This window comes from Numida meleagris, chromosome 20 (assembly GCF_002078875.1).
Source record: "Numida meleagris isolate 19003 breed g44 Domestic line chromosome 20, NumMel1.0, whole genome shotgun sequence".
In the NCBI taxonomy this organism is placed as follows: domain Eukaryota; kingdom Metazoa; phylum Chordata; class Aves; order Galliformes; family Numididae; genus Numida; species Numida meleagris.
Genome location: NC_034428.1, coordinates 3,306,962 through 3,326,221, shown reverse-complemented (window position 1 = coordinate 3,326,221; position 19,260 = coordinate 3,306,962). Strand labels below are relative to the sequence as shown.

Sequence of the window (19,260 nt, the reverse complement as noted above, 5' to 3'; positions counted from 1 at the left end):
CTCCCTCCCGTTCCGAACCCAGCGTGCTGCTGCACCGGGGCGGCCTAACCCCGGCTACCCACGCTGCTCGTATCATTTAGCATGAAGGTTAACGTGACGGCGAACACACGGGCGGCTCGGGGCCGTGAGGCGAAGCCCGGCCTGCAGCCCCGGGGCCGGGCGGGGACAGGCCGGCTTTGTGCCGCCAGGCCCGGTACCCCGTGCCCGGCCCGGCGCCCCCCCGCGTCGCCTTCCCCCTATTCTTTTAAATCACTTCCATCCACTCCCCCGATTGGTCCCGGCCTCCTGCCGGGTCACGGGTTGCCTCCTCTCCGCCAATAGGAAAGCGGGATACTGGCAGGCGGCTCCGGCCTGGCTGCGTTGCTGGGTGCCCGCTCGCTGCGTGCGTGCGTGCGTGTGTGAGGGAAGGAAGGCAGAGGCGGAGGCAGCGCTCGGCTGTGCGCCCCCAGCCCGCCGCCCGGCCCCCGCCCCGCTCCCGCTCTCCCCGTGACGATGCCCCTGGGCTGCCGCCGCTGAGGCACCGCGCGGGGACCCTGCCGATCGCCGCCCCACAGCCGGAGGGGAACCGCTCCCCGCCGCCTCCTCCTCTCCTCTTCCTCCTCCTCCCCGCGCAGCGGCCCCCGCCGCCGCCGCCGCTTTGTCCCGGCAGCGACACGGAGCCGCCGCGGATGGTGTAGCCCCGCCGAGGTAGGTGGGCGCGGGGAGGGCCGGCGGTGGGGCTGCCGGGCCGGGGGGAGCGCGGGGCTCCGGTGGCTGCCTTCTGCTTTTCTATTGTTTTATTTTTTTTTTTTATTCTCTATTTTCTTTTCCATTATTATTCTTCTGATTTTTTTTTTTTTTGGCGTTTTCCTGTTTTGTTCCTCCGCCGGGCTTAGCGAACGGAGGAAAGGCTCCCCGGGAAAGGCCGGAGTTGCCCGGCGGTGCGAGGGGAGGGGAGGGGAGCTGTGCTGGCGCGGGGACACAAAGGAAGGCGCTGGGTGCCTGGCGCCGCGGGCTGGCACGGAGCGCTGCGGGGACGCGGAGCGAGCGGGCGCCGCGCACGTCCCGCGGCGGGGGGAGAGCCCTCCCTCTCGGCCCTCGTTTTCCCGTTTTTCTCTTTCCAAAGTGCGGAAGGAGCCGCCGGGGGATCAGAAGTAGTGGGAGGGCGGACGGCGCTGGGGGTTTCGCCGCTGGAAGCGGCCGCCGGAGGAAAACAATGTGATTCATTGTCGGGCGCCTTCCCCCAGGTTTACGTTCGCACGCTGGGTGCAGTTCGTGCCGGGTTACGGACTTGGCACGCGGAGTTTTCCCTGGAAGCAGCGCCGTTCCCGGGGGTGGTGGGGGGCTCGGGCTGCGCCGTGCCCCTTTGCTGCCCCGTGGCAGTGACCGCTGGCTGAGCTCGGTGCTGTGTGTGTGCAGCTGGAACGGGCAGCCCGCTCCGCCGCTCCTTGCTCCGGTTCGGCTTACCCACAGCAAACCCAGGTGACATCATGCACATAGCATGCCCTTGCTTAAATACAGATTTTACCCGGATAAAAGCAAACAGCGTGTCAAAAAGAAATACGCGTTGTGAAAGGCTCGCATCAAACGCTCGGATGGATGGGCGATGCGTAATGCTTTCTGTAGTTGTAGCATTACTAGGCAAACATTGGTTTTGTGTACGCTGCTCCCTTAGGATTGAGAAATCCGTGGTGGCTGAGAGGGGTGGCAGTGTTTCTATAATAATAAAAGCACTTCTGGTAAATACATCTTCCCTTGGCCTCCCTCCCTGAGTTCGTCCTGGAGGATTATGGACGGGGCTGGTGGAGATGAGGGCGATTTTAGGGCTTGTGTTGTTGGTTGCTGAGTGCTGGAGGGGAGGAGGGAGGTGGATGCACACAATGCCCGGGCTGGAGCTCATTGTTCTGTGCGGTGCACTGCTGTGTTTGGGACTGTGCTCGCGCAGGCAGAGCTCCTCTCCTTTGAGCAGGGACGGAGAACAGGGAGCGTTTCCTACCTCTTTCCTCCTTCTCCAGAATGGCCTGTCGCTAACCTTGCCAAAAGCCAAAATAGCTAACGAGAAGCTGAAGGATGCCAAAACACTCTGTGTGCTTTCCCTCCTCCCCTCCCAGTGCTGGCTCCGTTCTCTGTCTGTGAGTGAGAATGAAGAGAGGGAGCACGCGAGGTGACGCTCCGAGTGCGCTCCTTGCAACCCCTCTCAACTTCCTCTTGTGCTTTGCCATGTCCCCCACCCCCGGGGAGCACCCTGCAATGAAAACCACTGCTCCTGAGGGGTGCGTGGTCAGGGGGCACGTGTGCAGGGGTAATGGCTGCGGGGGAGAGCGCTTCCCATAAACACGTTGGGACGATGGAAGTTGAAGGAAGTGCACAGAGGCCAGGAGGTGGTTTCAGTGTAGACAGTTTCCTTTCTTGATTGCTTAATGCTTCTTGGTTTTATGGCAGCATCTGTTTGTTTTTTTAAAAAAAAAAACAACACTTGCAGTGTGTGCTAAGGCTGTGGAAGGGGAGTGCTGGAGCTGCCATGGGTCGGGTGTGGGCAGTGCGGGGCCACCCGGGCACCTCTGGGGTAACAGGAACCAGGGAGGTGTGCAAAGAGGGAATGGAACGGTGAGTGCTGAGGAATAGGTGCTGGGTCTTCTGGAAAAAGCATGGAGAGGAGGCAGCAGGGCTGTTAGAGCTGAACGGAGCAGTGACTACACCATGAGCCTTCCAAGTTGTTTCCAGCTCTGCCCCGGCTAGGTGGCTTTCTTCTTCAGCTTCCCTACCTAGATCAAATAGGGGATTGCCCATGGATTGGCAGCTTTTTTCTTTTCCACTGTTCTACGGCTTGCATAGCTGTGTTGCGGCTAGCAATATTTTCAACACTGTAGGTTGTTGTCAGCACAATTGCTGTGATTGGAGTGCTCAAGGAGGCACAGTGCGGAGCTTGTGCTGCCTTTCTGTGCCTTTGAGTCCAGTGGCATGTAACTCTGTGCTGTGGAGTGACCAGGAGAGAGAGCTCCATCTGGGCAGAGCCCTGCTGTCCCCGTGCTGGATGGTGTGCAGTTCTCCAGCAGAAAAGCTAAGCGGAGCTGGGAGAGACAGAGCTGCCTTCAGCAGCAGTTCCGCAGCTGGGTTAACTAATGGTTATTTCCTTGCATCCAGGAGTTTGTTGTACCTCGGTGGGTTTTCGGTGTGCTGCACAAGTCTGTCTTGTGGAGCTGTGGGAACGGGCTCTGTGCTGCCGCAGCGCAAGGCCAATAATTGACAACGTTCACAGTTGCGAGCGGAGATTGTATGTGTAATTCTTAACGCTGGTTAGAGCTTAGGTAAGAAAAATGCTATTTTCATGTTGCTGTTTAGTTGGTATTTAAAATGACATCCTATTTTTAAATGTACTATCATAGCTACAGAATGCATCTCTCTGTTCCAGCCATACTGGGCCGTTGTTCTGCCCATAAAGAAGTTATTTCACTTTTGGGAGTGGGAGGAAAAAATGTGCTATGAGCATATAGAATTTTGCAAGTATGTGTTAGTGGCTGTGTAATAGCACAGCAGAACCTGTGTTATCTTCTCAGCAGAGCTGTTGGTACATTAAGATTGCCTGAGGGTGGCTTTGATTTCATTACCTGCCATATTTAAGGACACCGTAAGCTCCAGAAGCACACTGTGCTCTGCGGTGCTGGCGCAGGAGCGCGGGGCTTGATTTGTGGCTAATTTCAAGATTATAAGGAAATAATGCTGAGTAGAAAACATTGCATTATGATGTTATCCTGAAACAGGGTGAGCGAGCAGCTCCGGGTGTTTAAGTGGGGAGACCAGGGCTGTAAAAGCTGTTACAAGGGAAAGGCCTTCTCAAACTTTGTTCAGCGTGTGTTTGTTTTCTGAAAGCTTCTTGAAAGGAATCTTGTTCTCCACGAATGTGAAGTGGCTCGGCTGCAACAGGGAAGTAGGGGAGTGCATGGACTGTCCCGCTGCAGGGCCAGGCGGGGTTGGGTGCCAGCAAGGTGCTGGGCAGGAGATCCTGCTGTGCCTTGGGCTGGCGGAGCTGCTTTGTGCTCCTTACGCCGGATTGCCCGTGGCATTGTACACAAGCTTTTGTAGCATTGGTAGCTGTGCCCAACTGCTCTTTTCAGAGAGGCTGATGTATGAACAAAGGAGCAAACAAGATACGAATGCGACGCCGGCTCCTTTTGATTTAGAATTCTACGGAGGCAAAGCATTGCTGTAAGTGTCTGAAAAAAACAAACGGGTTGAAATATTAGCTGCTCGTTCCCCATCTCAGTAGTTGTTTTTTTTTTTTTGAATGCGTATGTGTACGTAGTTCACTGAGCATCCAGAATGGGGTGGTGACTGAGTGAAAAGGGATAGAGGCATGGGTGCGATAGCAGCTTTCCCTCTGTGCTCCTGGGGCTGGTGGTGGCTTTTCTTAGGCGTGGAATTCTTAGAACTGTGTGCGTGAAATGCCCCACGTGGGAGCTGGTGGTGGTGGTGGTGGTGGTGCTCTGGGACGTGTGCATAAAGGATTGTGTTTGTGCTTGGCACCTTGGTTCTGTTAAAAGGGCAGCTTGGGAAGTGCGGGTCAGCTTAGGCAGTGCGTACTTCTGTTAGATTCCAAGTGAACTTGAGTTATTGCAAGGCAGGTACTTGTTGGAATGCTCAGGCTGCCTTTTGTTCCTATGGAACGGGAATGAGAGAGGCGGTTAGCTGTGTAAAATCCAAGGTAAGCGGCAGAAAGTGATGGCTGGTTCATTTTGAGCTCTTACTTAATCTGTTTTACTTAAATATATTTAATAAATGATCCTGTGGTGTTATTTTTAACCCTGATACTGACAGGTCAGGCCTGTTTAACTGTGCAGCCAGATTTCCAGTTCACAATGGAGAGTGTTAGGTGGTATGTTCTGGTGCATGCAATGAAGCTTGTAGGGCACATCTATTTCCATGACCAGCGGTGCTAATGAAGCTTATGTTGCCATCATTCTCTTTAAGAGGCAGAGCTCGTTAGTCCTGAAGTTTGCCCCCTGCATCTGGTTCCTTCTTCCTTCCCCCACCCTTGGTAGCAGCTGAGCAGGCAGGGATGCGCTGCCCTCCTGGCTGCCCAGGCAGCGTAAGTGCTGGGTTCTGTCTGGCCATGCCTTAGTGGGGATGTAATTAGGTGGTTTTTTCCCCATCCGTTTGCTGGGTTGCACAAAACTTTCAGGAATGTCGGTTATTGCTGAGATGACTGTCGGGGTAGGCTTGGTTGGAATTCATTATGCACCAGAAGTTCCTGGTGTGTGTGTGTGTGGGGGGGGGGGGGTGGAAGTGAGGGGACCAGGGACTTTTTGTTTTGTTTTCCCTGTGAGAAATCGTGTTAAAGGAGGAGAAAGGAAGTTCTGTGACCTTGTGCTCATAGATACTTTCCTCTGGCATGGCTCTTGGTGGGTTTTTATTCCGAGCCTCCAACAAATGACTTGCCTATAGTAAGGCTAATTGATCTGAAGGGACTGAAATTTAGAGTCGATGGATCTTATTTGATCTCAGATTCCTTGTGAGCCATATATATTAAATTCTTAAGCAGATATTATGTAGTAAGCTCTTGATCCTGCAGGCAGATTTCTGTACATGGAGCTCTGGCAGTCTGACTGCATGCAGGGGAATGGAGGGGGGAAATCCACCCTGGGCTCTGCTGGTCACACGCATCGTGCTCTTAACTTGTATATATTTGTGCCTCAAATGTGGTGAGGGTCCCTTAGTGAGTTAGTGTAGAGTAAGTAGCAGTGCAGCTTAATGAGTGCTAGCAGCTCTACTGCAAGCGTTAGCCCCTAATGGCGGTGTAGGTGAGATGCTATCTATCTCTGAGGGATGGTGACTTCAGGCAGCTGCTTACTGCTCTCCTTTGGTAAATGGCTCTGGGTCCTCAGCGCAGGATGCCTGTTACCCCTGGGACCTCATCTCAGCATCTGTACCTCGGGTGAGCAGCGTGTGCTGCGTGTGCCGTGGCCGCCTGGGCCTTATGTGAGTTGACAAACTGGCTTGGGTGCTGCTTTAACCAACGCTGCCTGGGCTTTGGGCAGCGGACGCTCTAGCAAAGAGAGATTTTGAGTCTCATTAAGTGAGAAACTGGTCAAAGTGTGTATGTGGGAGAGGTAAAATGTGTCATGAGCATTGAACTCGTGGTGCTGGAGCTGCTGCTGAAGGCTGTGGGGCAGAGTTGCGGTGCCCGAGGTGGGTCTGCTCTGTACTGCTGCTGAGGCTGCCCTGCTCCAGCAGCAGCTCGTGGCTGAGCTGTTCCAGACCCGAGCACTCCCGCAGTCTCATGGCTGCACTGCTGCGTAATGCAGAGTGGTGATGTGGTGGAATAGACAACCAAGCCGTGCATGGTGGTCTCTGTATTTCTGAGCGTTGAATGGTCTCTGTATTTCTGGGATTGTCCTGCATTGCAGGCGAGCACTTAATTCCCTGGTTTGGAGGCAGATGGCAAGTTTAGTTACTGCTTAACTAAATATCTTGGGGTGTTGGGTATCAGAAGCTTTGTGCTGTATGTTACGTATTAAATATTTTCGTTTAAGAATGATGAGTCTTCCAAAAAGCGTACGTGTGACTGAGTTCATTTAGGAGTGAGGGTAAACCAGAGGCTTTTAAGGTGATCAAAATGCACAGCGATAGTTGGGCTCCCAACACTTCTGTTCCACGATCCCTCTGTGCCAAAATGGTACATCTTACATAAAAATGAACGCAGTGCCTCCATTAGAGACCTCCTAATGAGGTCGGTGCAGGAGACTTAAACGCTTAATCCTCATTTTTACAAACTGGGCGCGAGATGCAGAAATCTAATTTATGTCTTCAAGGTCATTCATTTTCACTTGACGAAAGTTAATAGACCTGCCTCTGACCGCTGAATTACGTGAACCCTTAAGGTGAGGAAGCTTAGCCAGTGCATGAACCTGAAGGTACCAGTGCATTTGGAGACCTGAGAGTCAAATGCCCAGCTGGTAAGAGCCAGCGGGGGTAACGTGGCTCACCTTAGGGCTGTTTGGAGCTGGGTGTTTAATTCCCGATGACTTTTATTTGTAAAACTTAAGTGGCAGTTGTTTATGATTGCGCGCACAAGTTGATTTGTGGTGTTCTGGTTCTTAAATTTGCTCTCATCTGCCCCTTGTATCTGTGGTTAATGAAGGAAATCTCCCCCTCGTTCTCCAGAGCAGTTTCCATGGTAAACTTGATATTCCCTGCTTGATTCGGCTAAACTCTGGGCAGGAGCCATGGAGGGCTTTCAGCTGATGACAGTGGAGAAATGGTTTATGGCTGATCTAGTGTTGGCTGGCCAAGGCAGAGTGGGAGATTGTTCCAGAGGTTAAGCTTTAAATCAAAGGAGTTGAGAGAAAAGGGTGGAATGTGGATAACCCAGCAAAGGCGAGTATTTTGAAGAGGTGTGGGTTGGAGTATGGTAATGCAAGTAGTTCTCCGAAGCCCCAGAGGAAAATAAAGCAGCCTAGTGTCTGAATAAAGAGAAAATAGATTTAGGGCTTTTCTGTTTATGTGCAGTCTCTTGGAATTGGGGGGATTTTGCGATGCATGGTTCTGGATGACGGTCTGAATAATGTTTGGATTAGTGGAGGGCTGAGACAAATGTTACCATATGCTCTTGAAAGAAGAGCTAGGCAGGATCCAGCTTCTCTTGTGACCTGCTGGAGCACCCATGGCTGCCGTCTGGCTGTTCCCATCAAAGCTTTCAGATGTAGGAGCGCAGGCAGTGACAAGGTGGTGGTGCAGTGATTGTAAATAGACACAGTTTGAGTTGTACCAATTCATAGGGAGATGCCAGAATTGCAGTGACCTCTTGCTGCCTGTCTGACGTCCATTGGCAGGCCAGCAGTAATCAATGTGATTTGTAATATTTATCATCTCCACTCGTATTTTCTTTCTTGCTTATGCCCATTTCCCTCCTGTAGATGCAGGGCTCCTACCTGCTGCTCTGTGCTGTGGTGGTTAGCGTGGTTGCGGATATTGCTTTTCCGAGAGTCTGGGGCACTGTCACAGCTGCCTTCCGTGGCTGACTTTGTTACACATTGCTATTAGCGGCGTATCTGCTTGTTTTTCTGGAGGGAAAAAGTCATTTGTTGATTATTTCCTGCTTCTCTTCCTGGCAAATTGACATGGCCTTTTATTGTTGAATTTTGTTGTCTCTCTGCATGCTCCTCTTTCGCCGTCTGTAATCTATGAAACAAATGAAACTGGCCCCGCTTGTGTTCTCGTTGTATGTCACTTCTCTCCATGCAGGCATGCTTCAATTTGTGAGAGCCTCGTGCTCTTTCCTAAACTAATTATTCATCAAATAACAACTTCCGTAGCTTTTTGTCCCAAAGTACAAGTTTAGTAAGTATGATGTGGAAGGTAATTACTTGTGTGTACGTGTAGCGAAGCCTTCTGAGTCCTGATAAATTACATTCACATTTTTCCTTGCTGGGTTTTTTCCGATGCCCTAGTACACATGTTGGATATCCTTGAAAAGAAGGGCTGGGAGGATTGATAAATGAATGAGGCTTCTTGTTTGTAACATCCTGTTGGAAATTAAACATGTTTCCTGTATTAAATCCCACAGATATTTTAATTAGGTCACATATTCAGTTCCTGAAGATGGTAAATGGTCATGCTGTAAGCAGACAAGAGAGGCCGGAAGGCTTGCATGTTGTCAGTCCTTAAGAAGAGTTTAGATGCTGGTGTGGCAATGTTTAGGTTGTGCTTCTGGCACTTGGAGTGACTTGCTGTGTGACCCTGAGCTGAATCTCTCATGGCCATTGCATTTTACTGCTTGCAGAGGAGGTGAGGTGGTAGCGTGCGTTACCAGGGAGCTGCAGAGGTGATGAGCAGCATGAGGAAGCCTGGCTTGGTGTCTCAGAACCCAGAAAACTGGTGCTATGGCAAACCTTCAGCTTTGTCTATGGGCTGATTTTTATTTTTCTATAAAGAACTAGCAAGCTATAAAATAATAATGAAGCGTGGGGAGTTAGGTTTTCTGCATTTGCTGTGTTGTGATGCGTCTTTGATACCTATCTGGTACTTCTCCATTTCAAAGGAGATGCTTCCTGGTTTACTTGTTTGGGTTTTTAGCAGAAAATACGCACTGTTATGCTTTGTAATAACAGGCTGTCTCTTAGGTATTGCTAATGGAGAGCTCCTGTACTTAGTCTCCCTCTTGTTACTAATTGACTGCTTGCTCATTCAGAGAGCGCTCTGAATCAATACTGGAGATACATTCTGAGTAACGTTCTCTCCACCTCCTGACAGAGAATGAAACCGGGATTTTGCTGTTGGGTATACAGAGGTGAAGACATAAATGTTGAATGAGCTTTTTAAGATGGTAAGAGGTGATGGCACCCATCAGTAAGCTGAGGAAAGGTTTCCCTTGTATGCGTTTGCCTTTGTTGAAAATGTTTCTTCAGAAAGTAGTTTAGTGGGAAATAAGCTGAAGCTCCTTGAAATGGAGCTGTTAGAAATCAGCGCGTGGTTCAGTGGGTGGGTGCAAAAGGCTGAAATATTCCTTGTCCAGCTCCTTTTATTCCTGGGGAAGAGGAAGGAAGGGCTTCCGAGGAGAAAGTTAAGCAGGGGAGATTAATTCTTGCAGCGCAGAAAACCGACAGATCCTTCTGTGATCTCAGATTTTCTGTTTGAAGTCCAGCCAGGGCCGTTCTCTGTGTGGTTGGATGTGTTCCTGAGCTTGGGTAGCCTTTCCCTCCAGGCTGTGCTCAGGAGAGGAGGCTGTGGCTGTAGTGAGCCCATGCCACTGCATGACACTGCTGAGAATGCTCTCAGCTAACGCTCGATGCCATAGTGTTATCAGGAAGGAGCCCTTTCCTTTTGGACTTGCTCTGCTCTTTTTCATCCCTGGCAGTGGAACTCCAGCAGCAGAAGGCCTTGGTGCTGGATCTTCTGCTAAGAGCTTGAACAGAAAGGTTTGCTCAAAGGCATCAGAATTTACTGTGGGTGTGTGGTGGGGTCTTTATACGTGGGCTGCCCTGTGATACCAGTCAAACCTCGTCCTCCCCTGCTCCTGTACACGTTTTGTACACCGCCTGCTGTAATATGTGACAATTATGCAGGGAAAGGACAGGTGGTCAACAAACCTTGCCAACTGGGACAAGCCGGGTGAAAAGCTGAGGTGTGCAAATGTCTTACAGGAACAGTGATGAGAGGCCTTGAAGGAGGGCCTGCCTCCTGTCCTTCAGTGTTTGTGTTTCAGTTATAAAAGGCATTGTACACTTAACAGGTAATGGATCGATGTGGGAAAGCCTGTTTGGGTAGCATCGCGTACACACCCCTCTGAGATGGTTGCTGCTTAGTTCCTTGGTGCTGACAATTCTCAGGGTCATCCATTCCTGCTTGCAGAAATCAGGCTGGGGGAGCAGCCATCCATAGCAGGGTGATTCCCGCAGCTGTGGCAGCACTGCTCTGTGCAGCAGGGCTGTAGCTGCTGGAAGGGTTTGTCAGAGGGAACTTGCAGAGCGTGGTGTGCGGCTGATACGCTTGCTCTAGTGATTTGATTACTTATGAATTTGGACTGTAGATGAATTGGCTGTCAGGGTGGGCTGTAAGTGCTGTCTCTACAGCACGGTACAACTATATTCTTTTTTATTTTTCTTTAAACTGCTATCAGAACAAACCTCTGCATCTCAGGGGACCGAGCACTGCAGAATCTTGTGCTGGAGGTTCTCACATTAGTGAGGAGCTGCTTGGAGATAAGGGTGTGCAAAATGCCTGACGTTAGAGGGTAGCACTGGGAAATGAAATGCATCCCATCCTTTAAGAGAAGCACCTGAAGAGCTCCCTGTGACTGCAGCTCCACTCGCATCCCCTGCAGCAGCCGTGTTGCCATCAGTTGCACTTGGCTGTTACCATTTGTTGCCTGTATTCCTGGAAAGGCAAAGCCTGTTGGAGTCTAGCTTTTTTTTTTGTCACTGCTGCTGCCCACATTTCTGTTTTGCTAACTCGGCTGTCTGAAACTTGATGCTCTCTTGTAGGAGGGAAAAATATTTACAATGCATTTAATTCTCAGCGAAGTGTCACAGCTTAAAGAAATGTGCATTAGATCACTGGGTTAAATTTGGCTAGCTTGTCCACATGCTCTTTTTCCTCTCCAGCATGGGGTTTCTTGCTATTTTCTGCGTGGAAAGAGCCCACACAGGGCCTTTGGTCATGGCAGAGTCTAATCCAGAAGGAGCTGATGTGAGAAATGCTCTGGTTTGGGCGGTGTGCTCCTCCATGGGAAGAATGTCACAGCTCACCTACAGGTACCTGTATTCTGTGTGTTGGGTTTGTTCATTAGAAGTATTTGTCCTTTTCAGGAGATTTCCTGTTGTTACTTGGAATGATTATGAAGCTCAGAGTTAGGCAGTTGAAGGTGAGAAAAGGGTTCAGGTTTGGGGCTTGGAGAGGGACCGCTTCTGTATCAGTAACAGGCTTGGTGGCTGGCACCTTGCGTGGTAAAAATCAGTGGGGGAAAAGCTTTCTGGAGGCTTTCACACAGCTTGAAATGCTTCTGCCTGGGTTTGGAAGAGCAGGGCAGAACCATGGGGAGGTCGCTGGTGGAGCTTGGGAGCACATGGCTGATATTCGAAGAGCTGACGCTTGAATGCGTATGGGCCTGTCTTCTGATGAGCTCTTCAGTGTGAAAGCTCCCCCTGAATTTCAGGCTCTGGTTAAATGATGGCATGAGGTATCTTTAAAAATAGCAAATGTATTTTGTGTCTGGTCAAATAAGGCTCTTGGCATTCAAAACTTGAATGAAATCTGTGTTGACTTGTGTCTGACAGCTCAGATCCTGTGTTACTTGGGAAGGAAAATTGCTTTCCTCCTTCCCCCCATACATTCCGTGGTGGCCTGCAACAATGAGCAATCTTGTGCTGGATTTTCTGTGGAAGGCCCGCATCTGTAACTCTGTGAGCATGCTTCAGTTCAGCAGTTTAAAAATAGCTGCTCTGATGCTTAAACTAAGGCAAATTATAATTTGTGGAAACTAATTTTTCAGCGTGAAATGGTCTGTTGAACGCTTCTCCAGCTCGTTTCTGTGCACTTCAGTTTGCCAGATTAACAGAGCTATTAATAATTGCTGCTCTCGCCTTTTTGGAATGGGAGCTGGTAAGCACAGAGCTATACGTAGTTTGTATTTTTAATTAAACTTGTACTGGGATTATCTTGTATTACCAGTTACCTCCTAGAAGATTATGTTCATAAAAGGTTCATCAGTGGTGAAGTGGAAGAGATTAAAGTGATTGTTGGCACGTTGGTCAAATTATTTGTTGCTTACGCAGCGTTTGTTCTCAGCTTCAGTTTGCAAGTAATGGCAGACAAGTAAAATGCAAGAGTCTGAATTCTCAGTCTGATGTAGCTGAGCAAACCGAGCTGTGTTTGGGACTAATTGTCTCTTAAAAAAGGATATTTAGTTGTTTTCCCTTTCAGTTTTTCTAAAGCAGCTCGGTTTTTGCTGTTGCTGTGTGGTTATTTTGTGGTGATATTTTAATGGTGCCACTGGAAAATATTCTGTTCAAGAATGGCAAACCTTGCCCTACGTAAAGCACAGAGGGCACAAACGAGCGTGGAGAGCTAATGAGCGGATTCTGGAGAAGATTGCTTCAATTACAGCGTGCCCGTAAATCCTCACTGCTGGGGTCAGGCCACGTGGGGAAGGCAGAAGGAATCCTGGGCTCAGATAATGTGCCCGCGTGGGATGCTGGGTGTGATGGTTCACATCTAGATCTGCTCGGAATTACCGGTGAAATGCAGCGATAACGAATGCAGTGGGTGCCTCTTATCAAAACGCATGAACAAGTGTTGGTGCGCTTGAATGCCTTTCGTTGTTAGGGGTTCCCATTCATCCTAAAGCAGTCTAAGTAAATGGCATCCATTCTGTGCCGATAGAAACAGCTCCTGCATGCTTCACAAACAGTGGTGGTAGTTTGAGTAAACATCTGTTTAGCTTTTAATAATGGGTACCAGGCAGGCTGTGGAACTGCGAGCTGCAAGGAGGGGAAAACAAACACGGGAGACAAGGATCTGATGAGTTTTACAGCCTCTGTTTATGCAGGTACATAAAGGTAACGGATGGGATGAATTCTTATGAGTCAGGTAAGTCGTTAACGGATATATTAAAACGAGATTCCTCTGCATTCTGTGGTGCTGTAGAAATGCATCACACTGCGGTCAGTGCCTCGTTTGTGAGCTGGCAGTGCTGAGGCCGCTGTTCCAAAATGATGATTCTGAAACTTGGCGTCAGCACTCTCTCTCCAACGCGCTGATACACCTACCTCAAGTTTGGAGGCATGTCTGATTGGCAATTCTAACTGATGCTAAGTTGTATTAACAGCATGTCTGGTTCAGCTTCATCTGGCCTCCTCTCTGCCCCGTAATGGTGGTTGCTGTTGGCTGAGACGTGTGCCCGGCTTGCTGAATGTGGACTTGTATGCTGTGACTGTGTTAGAAGTCCTGTATATGAAGTGAGGTGTGTGCGGGCTTACTGCGACAGCTCACACAGCAGCCATCATTCGTGGCGTTCTGCTTGGTGCTGTGAGAGCACAATTCCTGTCTGTTTAGAAAGGAAAGCCCCCTCCAAAAGCAGGCTTTCATCACACAACTTCTGGTGAATGCGTCACTCTGTTTAGAACCAGAACTTTTTTTTTCCCTGTTCGTACAGATAGACAAAACATAGGCGTGCTAGCCAGTCACCGTGTGGTGGCTGTTTGCTCAGTGAAGGAACTGATACGGACGGGAAGTCTGAACTTGGTGTTGAACACAAAGAGCACAGACATGCCTAAACTTAGTTGTGCCCATTGTATCGGTCATTCTGCCTTCCCAATGGAGCAGCTTTTAGAAGAAGCATGTGTCAAAGGGAACATAAAGAATGAAATAAGCATCAGCTCTGTCTGCATTTAGTGTATTGTGTGTCTCCGGCCTGTAAAATGTTAAATACAATTTCTTAATCATTAAGGTTTAGCAAGACGTAGAGATTTGTTGAGATTCTAAAATGCGTGTTGTAGTTGATACGTGATGCAAAAGGAAAAATCTGTTTTCTTAGTGTAAGAACATGCAAATGGAACCAGCTGCTGTGCTGTGCCACCCAGACACTGCTGTGACACTGAACTTTTACCGGTACCTTAGAAATGGATGCTGTGTTCTCCTCCTCACCTTCCAGTACACCCTTAATTCTTTTGCGGTTCTAAAAAGTTCTTGTAGAACAACTGGTCAAGCTTCTATGTGTTTTTTTTTTTTTTCTTGTCTAGGGTTGCATGGAGCACAAGGAATGAGTTTGTTTAGGCAGGGAAATGGTATGAGCAGTTGTATTCTGTAATTAGTTGAGTCTGTGAGCGGGAGAATTGCAGAAGTCTGTAAGCTCCGAGGAAGCCTGTGATAAGGAGTAGGATGTCCCTTGGCTGCAGCAAAATCATACCTAGGATCAAGTAAACAATAGACGAAACTAAGCTCGTAAAATGGAAAATAAATGTGTAATTATATCACAAATGCAAGACAGATGTTGGGAACCCAGGGATTATCCAGGGCTGGTATGAAAAGCATGTAACAATCTGATGCATGTTTGAACCATATGTTAGCTCTCAAATGTGAGTTATGTACCACTGGAACAGTTCAGGATACTAGAAAAACATGTTCTTATACTTTCTCCTGAGGATTAGGGAAGTAGAGGGGTTAAGAGGAGATTTACAAGACTGTCAGAGTGTCCTGCTAGGACAGGAAACGTTTGAATGGAGCAGGACACAGCACGGTCACTGCGGCAGATCCTTCTGCCCCGATGGCAGCGTGCAGGTAGTGGGGAATGGAGGTTCCTGCTGTGTCACTGCTGGCTTTTGAGACCGAGGAGCTTCATGCAGCTCCCCGTGTGGTTCTAGGTCCAACTGCGAGCTCTGGGTTTTGTTTATAAAACATTTAGACTGCTAAATTCTGACGTGTTTGCATTCTTATCGCAATAGATTTAAACCAGTAGGAAATGTATTCTAGGTCTGGTCCGTGCTGCCCCAGAATAACCCTAGCCAACTTTTTGTCTGTAAGTTATGTAGCCTTTTTATTTTCCTAGAAAAGAGTGCAGCAAGCCTCACGCTCCAGTTGTCAACCCCAGGTTAAACACACACGAAGATGACATGACTGAGAGCGCAGCCCTTTCTCTTCTGATGTGTTGTTTGACTCTCGTGTTTGCATACTGGTGTGTTTTGGCAGCTTTATCTCGAAGCGAATAGTTCAAGGTTTCTGGGATGCTCTGAAGATTGCTCATTCTGTGTGTGTTGTAGTTTATTGTAACTCAGTGGCTGTGCTGAATTGAACGATACCAGAGCCTGGTTTGTTGTGAAGATTTCCCCCTCCCCGCTCGGTGTGGTGTCCTGCTCCCTTTTTTTCAGCAGGGAAGTGGATGTTGGGCAGCCTGAGACTCCGCTGCAGTCAGGGCCTGCTCTAGTGCCAGAAGGCTTCCTGGGGCACCGAGCCTTCCAGAGGGCAAATTAAGGTCAATGCTGAAAACATTGTGTTTTAGAGTGGTTTGTCTACCTGGCTAATAGAGATCTGGGAAAAAGAGACAGGGAAATGAAAGGAAAGATGTCTTTAAAAGAGAAAGGACTGGCCAGATGATCGCCATCACAGGTTGACTGTCTCTTAAAGCAAACTTTGGGATAGCTACGCTGCCTTAAAAGGTCTAATTACGTTAGTGGGCCTTGAAGATGGAATGTTTATAAGAAGGGCCCCATTTGGTACTCTCTCCAGTTGTGTTTTGATACCATTATCTCTTGAATTGAACCATAGGAAATGGTTGCAATGCAACCGAGTGTGTGTTGGCTGGCCTCCCATACAGGCCTTTGTGGAATGAGAGTGCAATTGCAAGGCTTGTAAGCACTTACATTTTATTGTCTTCTGCCCTGGTGATACGCCTGATAGAGGTATAAAGCAAGGTGGGCCTTGCTCTGAACTGAGTGGGATTTTTTGCATCTTGACCATCCGAAGATCTGTGCTGGGATAGAGGAAGGTGCTGGGCTGTGAGCGACCATGGCAAAGAAGTCTCTGTAAAGAAGCAGGGAAGGGAATACGTGTATGGCTGGTGTGAGTCCTGCCAGCTCTGTGACAGGCCACGCTTTTCTGGAACGGTGCGAGGAAGATGGTCAGCTGGTGGCAGCAGCAACTGCGGGGCCTGGGGGGGAACAAATGAGGACTCAGCTCTCGGGAGGTGATTGGTGAGGGCAGGCTGAAGCAAATGTGTAACGGGTTCATGCTTTTGAAGTTATTCTGTAAGTGTAAGGGAGAGGAATGTGCTTTCAAAAATGGAGTGAATAGTTATGAAAAGGAGGTTATCTGCTGCTTGTTGCAATGGTTCCTTTTGTCAGAGGGGAGTATTCGGTGTTTGAAGAAGCGCGGGGGAGTCAGGAGCCATGGTAATTGCAGAATTCCTGCTCGTGTATTTACTTTGTGACTTCAGGCTTGGCATGCATTCATTTGAATGTCTGTAAAATGTGGGTGTTTGTCCTGAAGGAAGCTTAATGTATGTATAGAGGTAGAGCTTCTGTTTTCAAAGGGATTACCTCTGCCAAGTGCAGTTTCAGACACATCCTATACCATCATCTCCTCCATTCTTGCATTCTGGCTGTCAGGTTGGCCGGGAGGGTGACTGAGAAGCGAGCTGTTCCCCAAGCTCCTGAGCACAGCAGCACGGGCTGGAGCTGCAGTCTGGAGCCCTGCATGGCTGTTTGTCAGTACTTAGGATGGGTAACTTGGGTTGCTGGAAGCACAGTGGTACGTGGAGCAACCCCTTTCTCGCTAGTCCCGGGTCTTTCAAGTGCAGTACCTGTTTTTCCTGGCGTAAAGCAGGTGGGACAGCAACAGGTGATGAGGCAGTCCAGCATATGCGTGTGTGAGGTTATCATAAACAGTCTGAAAACATCAGAAAGCTGTGACACTGCTGCCAGCCGATGGGGCCCTGGAGCTTTTTTGTGTTGTGTGATAACTTGGCACGTGTGGGTGTTCTGTTTTGGGTAATGCCATGTTCTGGCTACACGTGTGGCTCGCAATGCAGAAGGGAGGGAGATGTTCCAGCTGTGTATTTCTTGTTGGTAAAACACAGGTGCGTGCGCTCTCACCCCCACCTTTTGTGTGTGTGTGTATACATACACAGTATTTATTATGCAAACAAGGACAAACGAATACTCTCTCAGTCACTGGGAATGTTTGTGCTGCAGCAGTTTACCCTCACCTCCTAATTCTATTTAAGTGAGGTGGAAAGTGCTTACTTGGGTCACTTGCCAGGTTTGATACTTCCCTCATTTTCATGTGCTCTGAGTAGTAAAGACTTTCCTTACCTCCTCACTCCAATTACCACATGGAAGCCAGGGAAGAAAAAATGCCTTTTTTTTGTAAATTAATAGAACAGGCTGAGTTTCAGAAATACTAACTTGAAGTGATGTGTTCCACCCCCACCTTTACCTTGTCAAATTACCATGATGGCATGTTTCACTTCTTATGCTAAAGAGATTCTGATCTTCAAAGACAACTTTCAAAAAGACACGCTGGTTCAGCCAAGCAGACTAATATTTTAGAAGGAATATTACCGGTAATAAAAGAGACAGAGTTATGATAGTTTGATGCATTAATTTTAATAACTTTTTGTACAGCTCTTGAGTTGAAATGTGTGAAACTGGAGGGAGACGTGGCTCTGAGTTGGAGTGCAGTGCGTTGGTTACGGGCTGCACGTCGGGTACAAGGCTGTGTGAAGCCTCATGCAGTAGTGCTGTAACCGAGGTGGGAGCTCCTTTCCTTAGCTTTGTTTAGGGCTTGCATGGCTTTAAATGTGGATGGCTCCTGCTCGTGAACCCTGCCCTTCAAATGGGTGATAAAAACTCAGTTCAATCCGCTTCCTATCAGGGGCAGCGGTATGGTGCTTGTGCTGGGATCGGGGGGAGGTTGGCTTCCAAAGCTGGCATGTTAATAGAGCATCTGACACGTTGCTGTGAAATGACAAACTTCATTTATCATGGGAACCATCAATAACCTACCAGATACTTTGACTGCGTTTAGGTTTATATGAAATGAAACATAAGCAGGGCTGCCTGTTGTCCACCTGTACTGCTGACAGCAGCTTTCTGTGTCCCTTGGCCTTGAGGTTTTTTTTTCCCTGCGTTGATTTGTCGCTGTGTATGGCTTATGTGGCAGTGCCTGTGTTCTGGCAGAAGGTGTCTTGCTCGTGATAGAGAATTGCTCTAAGTGTAGTTGACTGCCTTCAGATAAGCCAATATTCTTAAGTTAATAATGCTTTGCTCAAAGAATTTTTGGTTCCTTTGTGCCAATCAGTTCTTGCATTATTAGTTTAATGAGTGATTACATTCCCTGTCTGCAATTTATTTGGTGGAATGCAGCAAGTTTGCAAATGGTAGGAATTGTACATAATAATTCTGCTGTAAGAAAACCTCAAATAGGGTTTGTTCTGTGGTCGGTAAAACCTTGGCCTGGAGTGCAGTCCCTGTGGTTTGTTGTGTGCTGGGCAGGTGCAGAGCTGGAGCTGCTAGCAGCCATGTGCTGGCTGTTGAGTGGAGAAGGGCATCTGCAGTGTGATTCCCCCTGATGCATGGAAGCAGTCAGATAATTAAGATGGCAAACCTTGGAGATGGAACATCCCCTCCCTCATTCCTTCGAAAATCAGCTACATCATTGAATCAAGGCTTCAGAAGCATGCTCTAAAGCCAGAACAAACACCCTGAAATTTTTATCATAATGGCGCTTTTAAAAGTCCTAAATGTCCTCTATTTAAAATGAAATTCTTTTGTATTAACCTGCTTTCATATGCTAGCTTTCACCAGACTGCAGAATTGCCTGATTTGACTTTCTAATGTAACTGTAATGAATCTTCTGGGAAATGGAGCGATTGAATGCATATCCTCTGCAACTCCATTGTAAAACATTCTGTCAGAACTGGCTGTATTTATATATTTATATTTATTTTAATGTATTTTTTAGGGGAGAGATGTCCCAGTCAGGTATGAAAGGCCAAGCCTGATGTCTTCTCTAGGGAACACCAGGAGCTCGGACGCCACAGTGTGTAATATCGCCTTAATTAAATATATTTCCAGCAGCACATACATAAATATGCTGGGTGAGGGTAGCATGCTTATATTAAACTCAGATGTGCTTTTGGAGAGAAAAGAATAAAGATGAAAATTATTGGCCTATAGTCTTGTAATGGGCACAAACAGAGCTGCTGTGTGTTATGCATGAGGAGATAGCAAGGTGAAATATCTGTGAGCCAGATAAAGGCTGCATGCATCTGTGTATAATGGACCATAAGGA

At 48.4% G+C, this 19,260-nt stretch overlaps 1 protein-coding gene across 3 annotated transcripts in view; it reads left to right on the top strand.

Annotated features, from left to right (window-relative positions):
• Nucleotides 378–19,260, top strand: part of RERE (arginine-glutamic acid dipeptide repeats) — a 175,806-nt gene continuing 156,923 nt past the window's right edge. For 2 of the 3 annotated variants that reach the window (XM_021417381.1, XM_021417380.1), the window contains exon 1: nt 378–687. The gene's annotated coding sequence lies outside the window, so the exon portion shown is untranslated. The remainder of the gene's footprint in view (nt 688–19,260) is intronic. The other variant, XM_021417376.1, reaches the window with a different exon arrangement.